Genomic DNA, 18,437 nt, shown 5'->3' on the forward strand with positions numbered 1-18,437 from the left:
GCTCACAATAGGATTATGAGGGATTATTTCGTGTAATACCCGAAGTATCCCCTTGATATTCCGTAGGAGGTTTAGGATGCACCGCCATCTCTTCCATAGTATCCCCTTGATATCTTTCGTAGGAGGTTTAGGATGCACCGCCATCTCTTCCATAGTATCCCCTTGATATCTTCTGTAGGAGGCATTTTTGTGATGCCATGTTGGCCGTCTTCAAGGAAGAATATTTGAGGGCTCCAAACGAAGAAGACATTCAACATCTACTTGCACAAGGTGAAAATTGTGGCTTCCCAGGTATGCTTGGAAGTTTGGATTGTATGCATTGGCAATGGGAAATGTGTCCTACGACATGGCAAGGTACACATGTAGGACATAAGAAAAAACCTACAATCATTTTGGAAGCCATTGCCGATCAAGACTTGTGAATTTGGCACGCTTTTTTTGGTATGGCATGTTCAAACAACGATGTCAACGTGCTTTAACGTTCTCACCTCTTTGACAATCTTATGCATGGCGATGCTACTTGTTGCAATTACACCGTGAATGGTTGCCAATACAAAATGGGTTACTATCTAGCCGATGGGATTTATCCTAAATGGGCTACACTTCTACAAACAATCCCTCACCCAACAACTCAAATATAGGGATTCTTTGCTAAGATGCAAGAAGCATGTCACAAAGATGTGGAACATGCATTTGGTGTCTTACAAGCTAGATGGGGGATAATCAAGAGGCCGACGTAAATGTGGGGTAGGGATGACACTAATCGGATAATGAAGACATTTATAATTTTACATAATATGATTGTCGAGGATGAACGAGAGTTTGATATCGAAGATTGGCAAATTGACATGGATTGGGAGCCACCAGTCACATTACATGTTGTCGGGAATCAAAATGAGGAAATTGCAAGAAGACTCAACACACTTCATCACATTTAAAGCAGAGAAACTAATTTTTAACTAAGAGTTTACCTCATCAATCACCTTTGGAAATTTCATACGGATCAAAGAATGTAGTATGAATATTTCTATGTTTGTAGTTTGAGTATTATCTATGTTTGTTCTATAGTTTGAGTATTATCTATGTTTGATTTTATGTTGTTTCAAGACAATTCAAATTAAAATTAAAATTACAATATTGGAAATGAACTAACAACAACAATGGAAATGAAATAACTAAAACAATATTGAAATTAATCTAAGTAGTAGAAGCACCACCCCCACTAGAAGCACCACTTGGAGTTCCAAACGTTCCACTCTCTCTCCTTTGGTGAATTATCTCCATTTTCATCGTCTTGAAGTATTCGACAACTTCAGGCTCAAGAGTAGAAGTATCTTGTGCTAATATTTTGTTGTCTTCTTTCCACTTCTTGAGCTCCATCATCTTCACCCTATCGGCGGCGGCATTCGTCATTTGTGCCAAATACTTCTCCATCATCTTGTAATTCTCTCCTCCTTTCTTCATTCTTTCTTTCTCACCCCTTGTTCCCGGTGGTCATTTTTTCTTGGTTCCACTTCCACTTGCATTTCCACTTCCACTTCCACCTCCACCTCCACTTCCATCCCCAACTTGTGTAGGAAATGGATCAATTGGAACACCACCAAGAGTTGCTGACAGCGTTGTGGGTGTTAAAGGCACAACTTCGTCATCTACATCAAGAATGATGTTGGTTCGTCTCCTCAATGTAGTTGTGGACCGACTCTCTAATTCTTCATTCCATTTTAGGCTATCCTTGAGGAGGGCCCAACAATACTCAAATTGAAAGTGTGTGTTATGAGCCAACATATATGTTGTTTTTGCCTCGGCCAACCGATCTTGGATCGTTGTGCCACTTCTTGCGGTCCTCTCCGAAGAGGAGATAATTCCCGCCTACCAGTTCCAAGCTTTTTGGATGTGTCCAAATCGAGAAGACACCGAATCCTTACTTCTCTTGTTGTTTTCACCAACTCTCTCTCAAAATTTCTCTAATATTCTCTCCCAAAAGTGTGTGACTCGTTGCCCCGCACCAACAATTGGATCTTCATTAACATATATCCACGCTTTGCAAGGAGCCTCGTCTTCTTGATTTGAAAAATTGGCGGACCTTGTAGATTTCTTTCCTTTTGATGTGGTTGCATGTTCATTTGGATCCACTATTGTACTTGGAGTAGTGATTGTTGTAGTTGGAGTAGATAGAAATTGTATGAGAATTGGGAGCAAATGGTGAGAAAGTTGTGTTAAGTAGTTGCTATAAATTTGCAATTTCATAAAAACTAGCCGTTGGGATGTCTGGACTAGACAGACGGCTGAGTTTATGCCGTCCGTTGCAATTTAACGTACAGACGGCAGAAACTCTGCCGTCCGTATCCTGAATTTAACAACTGCTAAAAGTTCCCATTGGACTGGTTTTTCAAATTTGGGCTGCCAAATTTGGCTGGGGCTGCTAAAGGGCCTATGTGGCACCTTTAAGGGGGAGTGTTGAATATAGAATATACTTAATATAGGATTCTCTAAATATATAGTATATGTAATTTATTACCTAGCGTCCAAGTAATTGTAACTATATAAGGAGAAGGTCTTCGTCCATTGTAATCATCAAAATATAATAAAATTAGTCTTTCTCGAATCTCTTATTCTTTGTATTAGTTTCTACACAATTGAGATATTGATCTCAAGAGGTGGCAAAATTTGTTTCAATACCCAATTCAAGAAAGAACTTATGGTGTTAAAGATATGGAGAGGACAATGTTGGAATTGCATGGAATGTTTTCAAATATAGCTGGGTTGGTTGATATGTTAGCTTAATTGGCGTCCGAAATATTTATAGATCAAACGTTAGTTTAAGTGACATCTGATATGTTTATTAACTACCTAATAACCGGAGGGGGAATTCCCCACTCCCCCGTGTGTTTGTTAACTGGTAAACCTCTAGTGGGAAAATATAAGATTTGCCAATGTTTTTCCACTATCTCTAGTGAGAAAATTTCAATTTGCCAGTGTTTGTTTGCAAAAGTTTATATAGTGGAAAAATATGAGATTTGTTAGTTTTGCTCATGTTTGTTTACATGGTTTTTCTCCAGTGACAAATGATATTTCAACTTTTTGGAGATATTTTTTTTGGTTTTCAAACTCAATAAAGTATAACAAAAACAAAAAATAAAATACAAAATAAATAAAATTAAAGGCAATACAACTCAACTTTAATAATATCCATAGGATGTCTTCTCAAACAACCATAAAATAAAGTTAAAGTGCAATAAACCATAACAACTATTGTTATCCAAACACATATAAAATGTTATTGTGCCTTGGAAAAATTCTATTTCTGTACTTTCCCATACTCTGATTCCATGTTATTGCTTGATCCCAAACATCGTTGCTAGCTATGATCTTTTGTCCTTCAGAAGTCCATTCAAACCCCTCTTGCATAGTTACATTAGCAATATCGCATCTTATCCATCGTGATGTCTTCATTCGCTGAGTTACATGGCTAATAGTCAAGGCGATACCAAATGTAAATGTGTTTCGGAGTGTTTCTCTTGCACGCTCTTTTGATATTAAAACAAATCCATTCTCATTCTTATGACCTAGAAATAGCTCGTTATGGAATGTATCGATAAGAACACTGTCTATTTCATTTGTTCATTTGCATGCCATATCTAATTAATAAGCATACAAGTTGAGTTAATATACATAAAACAATTCCTAGTTAACAAAGTGCATCAGGATAATTAATAAACCAAAGATAATTGATACTCGATACACATATATACGCTCAAAGTTTGGGTGATTCACCAGAATTTGACTAATTTGTTTTAATGGCCACCCAGCAAAATGAATACTAATGTCTGGCCTGAAAAGTAAACCTCCTTAAATCAACAAAACATGATCACTTCAATTACGTTTAAAAAAAACACCATAAGGTTCTCTATATAAATCATGATCATCCATTTAATTTTGAAGGCCAAATATGGATTCAGACAACATGCACACACCACACAATCACACACCACACCAGCACACACAATCACACATCACACACACTCACACAATCACACATCACACACACTCACACAACACACACACACACACATGCTTACTCATCACACCAGCAGCAACGCAACCCAGCACTAGCAGCAGCGGAGCACAACATAGCACATCACAGCACCAGCAGCAACGTAGCACATCACAACACCAGCAGCAGCAGCAGCGCAACAGCTAAACTACAACACCCACCCAACCAGCTGACACACACACACACACACACCACCACCACCACCACCACCACTCCACCGCACCACCTGACTACACACACACACACACTAGAGACCATACAACTACATCAGCACACACCACTACACACACACACTACAGTCCACCACTACCACACACACATACACACCACCTACACCAGCCCACTACATACGCACACAGAGACTCAACAAGCACACACATAACCTACTGCACCAACAACAACAAACACATAAAATCACAGACATACACAATAAAATATCCAAAAGTAACAACAATGCCACTTAACAATAATATATCAGTCCACCACTTAACAACAATGCCACAAAAACATATAGTTCAAACATAGAAACCAAAAAACAAGGTCGTATCATAGCCCTGCTTGTTCTAGCCTCCTAAACAACCATGCACCCTTGACATCCTCTTTAAGGCCCAAGAAGACCTTAATAAACCTATCATTCTCGACCAGCAAGTCAAGCGACCTTAAGAAAAACTCATGATTCATATTAAGAAGAGATTGCAAAACATCCTTCAACAAATCTATTTGGTCTACTTTTTCTTCTTGTGGTTCTGGTTTGAGGGTCTTGGCAATTTCCGCCACCGCTTCAGTTAACACCTTAAATGAAGAAGGTTCGAGTATATCCTCAAAGAATCAAGACTTCCTAGTCTTCTTAGCAATAGGTGTAGTGCTTCTAGGAGCACTCTTAGTTTGAGAAGTCTCCCAACCAACATTTGAGGTATCACCAGCAACTAAGGAATCACCAACATTAGAATCATCACCCATATCTCCCTAGGTTTGCCTAGAATTATCTAAATAAGTAGTTGAAACAAAAAACTAGTTAGACGCACAAAATTCAACTCTATTTACATTTAATCAACTAACCTCTATCCACCATGTCATCATCGAACCCACTATTGCCTCCTTCTCCAGTTGCATAGTCATTCCCAAAAATGAGACAACATTCATCAAAGGAAACAATTTCTGCCTGAGACGTTTTGCCTCTGGATGAGCCTACATCCCACAATATACCAATTAATATGACATCCAAAACAAATCCTAATAGAAAAATGAGAGTATTTTATTACCTGAACTGCATGCCTATCTTGGATTTTGAAGAGCCATCTGTGTTATAATAGCTTGTAGCTTTGTTCCCACTCCTAAGATTGCCTGCAAGCAGTTCAGGGGTGAGATTGAACTTCAGCACTAGTTAGGAAAGCTACTACCATAATACATAAAATTGCTTACAAGTAGAGGAAACACGGCTATCCACAACAACGTCTGCCATCCTGGAAATAACAATATGATCCAATGAAAAGACTGCATCTTAAATTGAATTTGAATTGAGAATATAAATAACCAGAAAAATGTTTGATTAAAGGCGTGAGCTCACCATCAACACATTCGAAGCAAAAATACCACAACCGGCCATAGCAAAGGATTTGTTGACATCATGGAGCGATTCACGAAATTAAAATCGTAATTAGAAATCCATTATCAAAACCAACACAACTAGAAAAGTTTCTGATAGAACCACAACCAGTAATGTCATACCTAATTCCAACAACTATCTTGAAATCATCTTCTAATGACCTTTTGATATATTTTTGAAAGTTGAACTTACTTCCAGGGGATAAATGAACCTATAAGAAAAAAAAGTTAGCACAATACAAAACAAAAATGAAGGAATTTGACGATTTGTTGTAGACAAAAACTCACACTAATGAATCCATGATGCATAGCCAGGTAGTCGGACTTGCGTACAGATCTGAAAAACAAAACTGTCGAAAGAAGGCACCCTGGAAAAAGTCAGCCAATTTCATAGCTAAAACTAGTAGTAGTCTAAAACTTGGTCAAAACATAAGTAATGAGAATCAAACTTTGCATTTCTTTGAAGCCACCAAAACAGTTCACTTCAGTTGATGCCAATTGCAAAACTCATCAAATCAAGTAAAACCAAAGGATTCTAATACACGAAAAGTTCAATTGGTTCAGTTTCAAGTTTTTAATTGACTAAAAATCTACAAGAAATAAATGGCCAGTGGAAAGAAAAAAATAAAAAATAAATAAATCGTCGTGTGAAAAAGAAAGCATGGAACTAAATGGACGACAATGTGGCAGTCGTTATAAAATATAGGCAGTAAAGTTTACCGGTGGTATGCTAGCTTGAAGAGAAAGCTCAGCCACTGCTAAAGCTATCAGGGGCGTAAGTTCAGAGGGCTTGATAACTACTATACAACCACAAGCTAGAGCAGGAGTGACCTGAAACAACATAAATAGAGAGCTTATGATCTTCAAAAAGGCATAAAGGCATCAAGCAAAAACAAAAAAGGTATCCATATTCAAAATCTCAAACTATATGCAAAATGGGTTAAACTAGAGAATATACCTTCACTACAACAGAAGGGCTCTTTTGCAGCGCACCCTTTTGCCACGCTAAAAATTTGTTGCTAAAACACATCTATTGCAACGCCAGCTGGCGCTGCTAAATGTCTTCCGTTCCATAAGGCCTGACTTACTTGCATTCACATATTGCAACGCCTAGACCGTGACAAATGCTTCCTTTTATTATTTTTAAGAAACAATAACAAATATTTTTTTTAGGAATTTTAGCATTGGCAACGCAGTTGTCGCTGCGACAATACATGGAATTATTTGCAACGCCGTATTCATTGCTATAAGCTTTAGTCGATTTAATATTTACGCTTTCTCAATATTTGCTATATATTTGTTAAGGGCGATTGTGGCGTTGCAATTGGACTCTTTCAATTTTCACAGTCTTCTTCGGGGCTTTCTTTTTGGGTTTTGGCCCGAACAAAATAACAAAATACTGAAAATAGAAATAACAAATGTAATAACAAAAAAAAAAAAAAAAAATCACTTCTTCTCTCCAACCGCTTTCGCTCCCTTTTAGTTTCTTCAAAGAAATATTGCTATTGCTAGGTGGCTTCAATCTTCCACCCCGAATTAAGGTAGTCTTCTTCTACATTTAAGATAATTCATATAAGCTTTCCATATTTTGCAATATGGAAAGCTTATAAGATAATTCATACCTGTTTTGTTGATGTTCATGGTAACAAGATGTTGAACTCTATCAAAGGTTCACTAAACTGCTTGTATGTGGTCTTTGCCTTTATCTCTGCTCTTCTTCTTGGTGCTCTCAAAGGTACTTCTTCTCTTCTTACTCCCAACTTGTATCCGCTATTTCGATATTTTATGATGGTGGGGATTGTTTTTCTTCTTCTGTCATACTATAAAGCTGTTTGTTTGATGACGGGGTTTTGGATTTGCAGGTGTAATATTTGGTCCTATTGCAGCTCTAGTACTCATAATTGGGAATGTTGGAGTGATTTTGGGCCTTTTTCCTTATCATGTTGCTTGGACTGTTTATACCCTTGTCAAGTATGTAAATTCCTCAACCTTTGTTTCCTTCAAATTGAATGTCTTTAAGCTATTTTCCATGGAACTTCATATCTGAATTGTATTGTTTGGGTGTAATAATAATTTCTTTTCTTACTTGATACTGATCAGCTGATTGTTTCTGTCATCTAGGACTAATCGGTTCGATGTGCCACTTAAAATCACTCTCCTATTGGCTTTGCCAGTGTTTTTTGGCATATGGTTGGGCCTCGGCATCGCCTGTAGCGTTCTTTTAGGTGCTGGATACGGGTTCTTCACGCCTTGGGTGTCAACATTTGAGGCCTTCAGACAGGACACTGAATCAGGAAAGTTTTGGCACTTTGCATTGTGGTACGGTTCAATTCTCATTTGTGTCATTCTTTTCATTCTTGGCTCCGTAATTGAGGTTCATAAAACTAACTTGGGGTCTCTTACTATTTTATAAAAATTGGTAGGATGGGACATGGGATACAGATCAAAACAAAGCATCTTGTAGTTCGAGATTTCGCAGATTTCTGCAACCATTCTTATCCACTCTATTTAAAGGACTTACGCAAAGATTCGGATGAAACTTCGAACTCTTAGGTATGCTTTATCATTTCTCATCTTGAAATTCATAAGTCAAACAAGCTCCATTTCGTGATTAATGAAGTTTATCGATGGGCTCAAGCCCTTATTTTCAAGGTTTTTTAAGAGGGATTGTTTTCTCTTAGTCTTACATCCGGAGTTAAGTGCAAAATTCCAATTAACGAAGTGTTCTGTTTTTGGTTGGTTTTTCATTTGAAGCTAATCCATGAATTGCTTGAGCACCATTTTTCTTAATGATACTATATATCGCTGCCGGAATGGTGAAGAATATCTTGTGCGCATTAAAATCAAAGAGTTGTTTATACTTTATACCATGACCTTGTTTCTTTTTTTGTAGGTTTGTGCACATACCGCATGTATTGCCGATGGGGCTGATAGGACTCCTTGTAGAGATTCCACTTTACACCATAATTGCCATAGTGAAGAGTCCATACCTGCTTTTCATAGGATGGTACAGATTGCTACATGATCTCATAAGCCGTGAAGGCCCGTTTCTTGAAACAGCTTGTATCCCAATCAAGGGTTTAACAATCCTTCAGGCCACTTGTTGTGGTTGGAAGCATCTTATTTGCTATCTTCTCAAGCATCTTTGTTGTTGTTTGTATGGAGCAGTTGTTGTATATCGAGTCCAGTTCACCTTTCTTTCCTACATTAAGACTTGAATCTTCTTGGCTGCCAACTTATGTTTAGTCTCTTACTCTTCTTGCAGGAAAGATCTTTCCGAAGAGGTGCAGGCTTATGTCGTTGCCATGGTTGCAGAATTTGATGAGTACACGAATGATGGGCTATATCCGAGAAAGGGTCTATACTACCAAAGTAATTTTCTTTTAAAGTATTCCTTCTTTTCATTTTTGAAGTAGTCGATCAAGTGGTTGCTTTTTCTTTCTTGATCCTCCATTTAACATAATTCATATAAACTTTGTTTTCGGTTCTAGGATTGGGATTGGTGTTTTGATTTTAAGGTAATCTCCCACAACCAGAAAAAGCGTTAGTTTTGATTTAGCAGTCAGCTTAACTTAGCTTATGAACGTGCTACTTCTAGTAAATTTTAATGGAATCGAGTATCTTCAAGTTGAACATGCTTGTTGTTCCAACCGAAGTTCGACCTCCTTTTCAAAATGATTACCGTCGAGATGAAACGCTTGCGATTTGACAAAGGAAATATTGTCGCGAGTGTTGGATCCGGTGCGCAAGGAGAGGTTTCATTTTTGTCATGGAATCATAAGGTCCACCATATATTAGCATCCACTTCTAATAATGGTACCACAGGTGTGAGAAAGGGAAGACATTATCATTTCGTATATTGATAATTGTGTGTCAGTTTTTTTTTTTCTTTGAATTCTTACTAATGCATGTTTTCATAAATATGAATAATGGCTGAGACATAATAGTGTACTATATCAAATAGTTCATTCCCTCATCACTGTTCATTCTTTTCCAAGTCAAATGCCACACATCTCGCTTTTCCAATCTCCCTCTTCTCTTTATTCTCCAAAAACTGGTGATGGTGGGAGAAGTTTCCAATAATTTTCTCATACATGTGAATTAGGATTGGCTAGAAATGCAGAGATGGTGAAATTTGACTTGCACTTGAAGAACATATATGATGAAAACCACAATTCTTAATCTAGTCTAGCATTTGAATTGCAGGGTCAATGCTTGCATTAAGTGGGATATCTCCGATGATATCTGCGTTGTCTATGGACGATAGCAAATCTACATCTCCTATTTACTTGCTTCCTCGATTTCCAAATGAGATTGTTGAAGATCGAGATTGGAGGGTACCGATTGAGGCTCCAAAACAGATGTGGCTATTACATGTGGGTAATGCCTTCGAAAGCGAGGGGATGTGAAAGGGAATCTAGAAATTCAAGTGCATGCCTTTGCTTGCTCCTACCAATGGTTCAATTTTTGCAAAATGTTTGGTAATTTCTTTTACTATCACACTATTTCTCTGTTTTTTATCACCACAGATATGATCCTTTTTTTTTTCTTATTTAGCTGAATATTGACTTTTACTACAAATGGTAATTTGTAAATCGCTGCATGTAACATAAAGAAAGGATTTTAATTTTTTCATGATTTTGTAGGATATGACCGAGAAGTGGTACATTGGACCCTTCTTTTATGAATGCAAGAGAAGGTGAAGAGGATTCACTGCCTCATCTAGTGGAGGTACTCTTTGTGTTCCCGTGTATGTTTTGTGATTAAACCGTGTGTATGTTCCTGTGGACTCATTGCCTCATCTTCTCTGTTCACCATGTTTATCGTATCACCGAAAAAAAATGTTTGTCATTAAAACTTCTAATAGGATCACCCAACAAACCATATCTTCACCACATGGAATCACTCCAATATTTTCTACCTCAAACAAATAAGATGTGTACTTTTCTTTAGAGCCTTCTAATAATACGTAAGGTAATTTTCTTTTAATTTTCAAAAGAACACGAGTTACACTAGAAATTAGAAACATTTGAACTGAGTTCTGTGGTTTCTTATGTTAGTAGAATATGTAGTAATCTGTTTAATTGAATGATCTTTTGAGCGATTAAGAAAAAGATCCCACAATTCAGGTTGTAAAAAGTTCTCACTAAATCTTATGACAATGTAGGTGTCTGTGAACTTTGACAAAGAAGGAAATTGTAAATATTGTTCCGTTGAGCCCTTGAACCTTTGGACTACACCTTCCGACTTTCCCCGTGATCAACCCAATGGTCTCAAGTAGAAAAAAAACAAGTACATTTATGCTGCCACATCTTCCGGTTCCTGCCAAACCTTGCCACATTTTCCTTTTGATCTTTGTTGCAAAGCTCAATGTGGACAAACAAGTCGGTTTCGACTTGGTCGTGGTTGGAAATCGAAGATTTATCGGTGAGCCCATCTTCATTTCTAAAGGTGACAAAGAGGATGACGGATACCTCCTTGTAGTAGAGGTAAGAATGAACACATCGAGTAGGTACTTACTCATGCTAAATGACAAAGAAGGCTGAATTTGGGGAACTGATCTTCCTTATAGAACAATAGAAATTCCCTATGTTAACCCCCTCGTTGCCATGTTATGTTGGGTGCATTTTGTATTTCAACATGTCCTTTGGGTTTCAAGGTAGTTACATATTATGGCAACACAGCTAACCACATTAAAGAAAAGAGTATATGGTAACTTTTTTTGTCGTACTCCGTTAATCACAAAAGTTGTGGAACTATCTACTCTGTCTCGCTTTTAACGGATGTTAATCTATGTTTTTGATTTTTCAGTATGCAGTTTCAAGTACAAAGATGTTACCTTGTGATTTTAGATCCAAGACGGATAGGAGAAGCTGATGCAGTCATAGCAAGGCTTGAAGTTCCCAAAAACTTAAATTTTCCTCTTGCTTTTCATGGTTTTGGGTCGAGAGAATTAGTTGTATTGTTTCAGTATTTGATTGCATTATTTTTACTTCGTTAAACAGGTTTGTGTCGATAATTCATTTTATACATAATGACCCAATCATTACCACAGTTTTCAAGAGGTGAGTGGAAGCAAAGCAATTATCAAATACAAATTATGTGTTATATATTGAAATTGCCATTGAAGCGGCTAAAGCTTATGATCGTGCGACTTTCAATTCAAGATGCATGGAAGCAAATCATTTCTCGATGCCTCTTCAAGACAGGAAAATTTGAATATCTGTGTCACCAGTTCACCACCATTGAGTCATGACAGAGAAACATCGATATACTTTCGGAGAGAGTACCATCACGAACTCAAGTTGAGAAACAAACAACAAAAAGAGGCGGAATGTGTCGCCAGCTTGAGTTGTTCAACTGTTTTTTCGGATGATTTGTTTGAGAAGATTTTGGATGGCAAGGGCTATTTATTATCGGCACTATATGCTCTAGTTCAAGTTCATTTATTTTCTGTTTACACATGGGGTGGCCTAAGTAAGATGTTTTGGGTGTACATGTGGAGTTAATAATGAATGAATAAAAATGCATTTCTTTTGCCATTTCATTGTTGTTTTACTGCCAAATAAAGTGTGCTTTTCTGGAATTTATATCATTCGCAACAATTTTGGTGTAGCTTAAAGATTTGATTCTACCGTAACGTAGACACTTTTTGCCACACTTGGTGTGTCGCTAAATTTATGGACGTCTGTTGCCACGCCAAATGTATAGCTAAAAATTCAAACTTTCCGTAACGGAAATAGTGTAGCAAAAGGTTGCCTTTTGCGATGCCTAGTTGTGCAGCTAAAGGTATCACTTTTGCAACGCCATCCTAGTTGTTACAAGCTCTCTTTTGCGGCCAAGCTACCGCAAATAGTTTGAAATAAATTTGCAATTAATTTAATTTTCATAAATGAAGTAGCAACGAATTAGTGTATTAGCAGCCATATAGGCGTCGCAACAAACTAGGAACATTTGCCACGCCACTTTTGGCGTTGCATTTGAGTATTTGAGACGCACTTTTTAGCCACGCCTTTGCAATGCCATCTGGTGCGTTGCGACAGATCTTTTGCCACGCTCAAAGGCACCATTAGCGATGGGGTATGGCGCTGCTAAAACCATGCTCTGTTGTAGTGCTTGCAAGTGAACATTGCTAAAGGGAAGTTCCATGGTGTAATCGCTCCAACGACACCAACAGGCTATAGAAGAAGAATGATGCAAGACCTTTAATAAAGTAATAATAGATCCATATAGATAAGCTTCGAATTTAGTTAGAAAGCTTAAAAAATCCAGTTTAAAGGATGCAGGTGTACTGCATTCTTGCCTCCCTCTCTACAGAATTCAAAATATGAGTGAAAATTAAGATTGTCACCAACAGTTTTTTGCATCTTCAGATCCTTGATTGAATGTCAAATAAGAGAATATCTAGTAAAAGGTATTTGAATGCTACTACCTTACTACTAAAATTTCCGTAAGAGCTACATTCCATGGTAAAGAGAATTATAGCAACGCAATACATAAATTATGAACAGTTTATGACTCAGAAGTCTGGAAGCTGAAATCATGTTAACCAATGAATGTAATCATCGACACTTTTACTTGAGAAACCTATCAAACCATTGGCTTGCTTATTTTACCATTAACGGTGTCATTTGATGTCCAATTCCAGGCTGGGCTATCAACTGACAACAAAAGAAAATGCACATTTGTCAGCTGAAGGACGGAGATCATGTACAATCAAAAGAAACGATGATGTACCAATTAGTGCATGTAACTAAACCTTGTAAATACTCTAAAAAAACAAATGTAGACAAAAATATATATATAGATTGATGACAAAATATAATTCATGAGAAAATAAAATTAGAAACCCCTCAACTTGAACAAATAATTTTGCAAGGATATATACTCCATTACTGTATCAAAGCAATATTAATTGTGTACTATGACCAGCAAGCAACATGTCAAGGTGGCTTTCTAGTGTTGATTGATGCATTTAAAACAAATGCCTAGTGCAAGGAAAATGGGAAATACAAAAGAAATAGGATTTCGCAATACAGAAAAAGGACCAAGACATTCTAAGTATACTTCCAACTTGCAGTGAATGTTGGGACATTTAGTTCACATGCAGACATAGCCTCAATTTTTACAGATAAAGCAGGGGGTGCTACGGCCATAGAAGGAGCATGGACTTGGACACTAGGTTCTAGTCGTAAAACCTTTCAAAAGATAATACAAGGCAAACCTCAAAATTTTCTGAACAATTAGTCGCCCGTAAAGCTCCCCGAGCTTTTGAAATGGGTGTATTCAGACCTTCAAGAGGACAACGAGGATCTTCTGCACCTGTGCATTTCAAAAAAATATATATAATAATAAGAATACAGGTTATGATGTTGCAGCTACAATCTATTGGGGCTAAAGTTCCCATGGTTATCAACCATCCGAAATTTGATATGAGAGCAAAATCATGTTTTTATGGTTAAAATTTGATATGAGGACAGATTAATTATATAGCTAAATGTATGTTGATGACTGGAGCTTGATACAAAAAGAAAAACAAACAAGAGAAAGTCATACCATTCAAAATTAGAAGAGGGCGTGGTGCAATGGCTGGGATTGTGTCAGGTGAATCGAACTTGGATGCTAGACCAGGAGCTATCCTATCCCAAACCTGCTCAAAAGTAGGGCACGTCATTTTCATCACAGTTACATGGTGAAAAATGACAAAGCTGGAAAATGTTGAGATAGGTTGCACAAGGTACAAAATATAACTGCCCTTCAAGCCAGGAAGCATATACCGCATCATAAACGAAATGCCCATCTCCAAAGAGAAATAAGAACTTCTAATGGATAGGAAGACCTCAAATGAAGGAGGATGGAATAAAGAGAGGAATGTACTTCTAGGTAGCAAATACAGATTTTTAATGCTACTAACCTTTTCCACCACTTCTTTATCCAGGTTGTTCTTCCCAATCTCGACCGCAGTTTAGAAATTTTGTGCTAAGAAATTTCATAACAAGAATATTGGATATTCTAGTAAAAAGAAGAATTGGGAAAGTGAGCTGCGTATTTTTTACCTATATCAACTCAAAAGTGGATGACATGCAGTGTCCTCAGAATATTTTTTTAATATTCATTCGCAAGATAATATCACAAGTACTTCTGATATATGTCTTTAAAAAAAATATAGATAGAGATAAAATTTTGGAAAACAGCCTTAGTTATCATTCGACATTTTTCAATCTTGCAATTAGCCAGAGAATCAAGTATTATGCAATTTTTATGGCATCAAATAACAGAACATCACAGAGAAGAGAGAAGAAAAGAAAAAAAAAAAAAAAAAGGTATGCTGAAGTACATGAAAACTTGGTCATGCCAAATCGACAAGCCAGGTAAACATGTATTTGTTAATATTTTTCTTTCTCTGCTTGTGATACTAGTGAGCTCACCTGTAAAGACAAGCTTTATACTGTCCACTCGAGCGTGCCATTTGTCATTATCTATGGCCCATCTAAATCCCTACAATCATTTGACATATCTGTTAGCTTCTTCTGATACATAGTGCGATTTTTAGCAATCATTTCCTATTCACATGAGACGTCAAAACTATCGCTTGTGGCACCCTGAACACCAATTATTGGGACAACCACTGCATACCGAGTATCCACAAAAGCAACAAACCATGCATGCATTCCTGTGGCAAAAGAATTATCATATGACTTGGTGCAAATTACTGAAACATTGAAAGTTAAATTTCCATTAGTACAAGTCTTATTTAACTAACCTCCAAGGGATTCACCAGTAATCCCGATCTTAGAATGGCCTATATCCTCTCTTTTTCGTAAGAAGGTAATCAACCAGGTTTTATCGATCCCATACCGCCACAACTATTTCTTTAATAGAGAGCTCTTCATAAACCACAATAGTAGGACATCGGCCAATATGATCCGACATGTAATTTGCACCTCCAAAAATGACATAACTATAACAAGTACAGGTAAGGCATCACAAATTTAAACAAGACATGCATATTACCGTATCAAAAATGAAAGGCATTGTATCACCAATTTTCCAGGATTGTATAAAGCCTTTGCACTTGAATTAAAAACAAGTATGTATATCCAAAAAAAGGAAGAGGAATTAGACTTGATCAAGTATAAAGTTAACAAAATGCAAAGTGGCCATTTCCATCTCAATAATGGACGCATCCGAAATTCGAAACATGTGTCTTTAGTTCAAAAATTAAGCGGACACTCCATTACTCCGTTGGAAAATGCCATTGTACGAAAACATCAATAGAAAACATATAATCGATACATCGGAAAAACATCCAAGACATATTATGCATATAAACAGTTTTTTGTCAAAACAGGAAAATGAAAGGATATACATACATCTCGGTATGTGGTTATATGTGCATCTCGTTCACCATGATAGCGAGAATCAATTGCAATAGCAATATATCCCCTAGAAGCGTATGCCTTGAAACAATGAGAAAATATCACAATGTTGCACATATGTAGAACGTAAGTGACTAGAAGATTTCTAAGGACAAATACAGTGTTACTACCTCGAGCAATGGCCGCAGCCATTCCTTGCATTTGTGTGTGCTATGCAAAAAAACTATAGATGGCCTCTTTTGTTGCTTGCTTTCTTTCATGCTCAGAATTAATACTGGGAGGTGTCCTTGCTCACTGGCCTATTTAAGAAAACGGACAATAAATGTTATGACACAGTCCAGAGAATTTGTTACTTGCATAGTTTTAAAAACAGAACAAGAAACACTGTTGTGGTTAACACTTACAAACAAGAAAAAAAAAATGCCACTTCAACCATAGAGTAGAAATAGCCCGCTCTGGTAGCATATTAAATATGGGCATCCAACTTAAAACCAATTGGTGATAAGTGGAGAGCCCCCAAGATTTCTATATTTGATTGTGAGGCTTGAAAGACCCAATATGGGATTATAATCTCAACACAGGATAGCTTACCCCGTTAGTCCCATTATGTAGAATTATAGATGTAAACCTAAAAAAGTATGGCAATCCGTGATCCATCTAACAAGAAAAGTTGTTCCTAGTCCGAATATATCATGTACTCAGAGTGTGGGATACTCGACACTACCTGATACCCAAATAATTATTTCCAAACTTCCCACAAAAAACAGAATGTGAAAGCATTAGTACCAAACTCAATACACTGTCTTTATGCACTAACAACATTCTTTGTCACAAAAATCATTTTCTTTCTATCATTCCTACCTAAAATTCCTTCATATGCAACGAGAGGGAGAGTTTGGAATTACCTCAGTCGTGATATAAAGGTTCTCCTCCTTCAACTGATCCTTCAAATTTTCAATATTCTCCCTTGGGCAAGATTCCATTGCCTGGTAATATCCATTACGTACATATGAAAACATAACCTCATAAGGCCATAAACAACATTAACATGACACACGTAAACAAAACGAAATAACTCCAAAATTTAAATAAAACGGTCTAACCTCACTAAAGAGTGGACGAGGAGATTCCTAGAACATTGGGTCAGTCACAGGTTTTCCATACTCCACGGACACTGAAAATGTGAGACAATGTTCAACAACCTTAAACAAACTACAGTTCAAGGATGTATCAAGATTTTAAAGTGCAAGAAACGAAAACATATTAAAAGATATTGTAAATGAATGTGTCTACCTTGATCAGAACGTCTACTACGAAGAGCATGAAGAAAATCCGATCGAAGCTTTTCAGCTGCTGCTTCATTTCTACTTGTTTGACTCTCCATGTTAACACGTACTCGTCTTTCTCTCTGCTTATTCTTCACAACTCATATTTATAACACGTGGCTCACGAGTAGCGTAGATGAAGAATTTGATCAGTTCAAAGAGAGAAACAATTACAGGTGGTTTAGTTAAGATCTCTAATTAATCTTTCTTATTAATAAAGGAATAGAGATTACGAAGATGAAAGGCAGAAAAGGTGAGACGGGGGAATCAATAAAATCGAAACTGATTCTCTTTTGATCCAAATCAGCGGGTTTTATCGTTGAGAATCCAGCAAAAGTATCTAAGCAGACAAAAATCCAAAATGAGAATCAAAAAATGAAAACGAAAACACTACAAAAGGTGTGGGAATGAGGAAATGGAAATTCAATATTACTTACTATGTGGGTACAAATTAACAATCAAACTTATCTTATGTTGGTCTACCTTTATATTGACTGCTCAATTTCACATGTGTATATTCTAGTACCAGTTTTTCTAGTTTTACTTATCAGTGCGTGAATATTCAAATTCAAAGCCAAAATACGGAGCATTACCTGCCATGCATGATGCTTTCCAAACATGTCAAGCTCAAAATTTACCAGAAATACACAAGAAATATACTACTGTAAGCTTCTGATAAAAGAAATCATCACTAACTACAGTAAGGAAGGAAGTCAAGGTTGTATCTGAAAAACCAAATGAACCTTACCAGTGGGATAAAAATCTAAAATTGGCGATGAAGAATCAGTCATCAATTCCCTGTAACACAAGGGAAGTGCATGCACACTAGAAACACAACTCTAATCACATATTGTGTTGACAACCAAGTACCAATAGCAAAAAGGATAGTCTTAAATGCAAACCTTGCAACAAAGCAATACACCCATTAAGCGATCAAATGGCTTGAACGGTGTCCTGTGTGTGAAATGAATTTCACAATGCTCAATATTAAGAAAATCGAGGAAGCAAATGGCGATAATGATATGGATAAAACCTAGAGAAAATAGAAATATGTGAAATTGATGCTGCAAATAT

The 18,437-nt window shown here is 36.9% G+C and overlaps 1 long non-coding RNA gene and 2 pseudogenes across 4 annotated transcripts; 1 reads left to right on the forward strand and 2 right to left on the reverse strand.

Annotated features, from left to right (window-relative positions):
- Nucleotides 1–3,163: 3,163 nt before the first annotated feature.
- LOC147514964 (uncharacterized) lies at nt 3,164–5,546 on the reverse strand. 3 transcript variants are annotated; one of them, XR_015213319.1, is made up of 4 exons: nt 5,477–5,546; nt 5,317–5,398; nt 5,114–5,242; nt 3,164–3,566 (listed from the first exon to the last, which is right to left on the reverse strand). It is a non-coding gene; the product is annotated as an uncharacterized LOC147514964 (long non-coding RNA). The 3 variants fall into 3 exon arrangements; XR_015213317.1 differs by having other exon boundaries at nt 3,164–4,440; XR_015213318.1 differs by lacking the exon at nt 3,164–3,566 and adding an exon at nt 4,500–5,040.
- A 1,736-nt stretch (nt 5,547–7,282) lies between these two features.
- On the forward strand, nt 7,283–10,068 carry LOC147514965 (putative membrane protein At3g27390; annotated as a pseudogene).
- A 2,777-nt stretch (nt 10,069–12,845) lies between these two features.
- On the reverse strand, nt 12,846–18,265 carry LOC147514966 (uncharacterized; annotated as a pseudogene). The gene is made up of 13 exons (XR_015209755.1): nt 17,332–18,265; nt 17,142–17,212; nt 16,944–17,024; nt 16,209–16,337; nt 16,029–16,119; nt 15,674–15,726; nt 15,423–15,525; nt 15,259–15,332; nt 15,088–15,157; nt 14,574–14,626; nt 14,216–14,309; nt 13,884–13,981; nt 12,846–13,320 (listed from the first exon to the last, which is right to left on the reverse strand). The product of XR_015209755.1 is annotated as an uncharacterized LOC147514966 (transcript).
- Between the last annotated feature and the right edge of the window lie 172 nt (nt 18,266–18,437).

Source organism: Coptis chinensis, chromosome 2, assembly GCF_015680905.1.
Source record: "Coptis chinensis isolate HL-2020 chromosome 2, ASM1568090v1, whole genome shotgun sequence".
Classification (NCBI taxonomy): Eukaryota; Viridiplantae; Streptophyta; class Magnoliopsida; order Ranunculales; family Ranunculaceae; genus Coptis; species Coptis chinensis.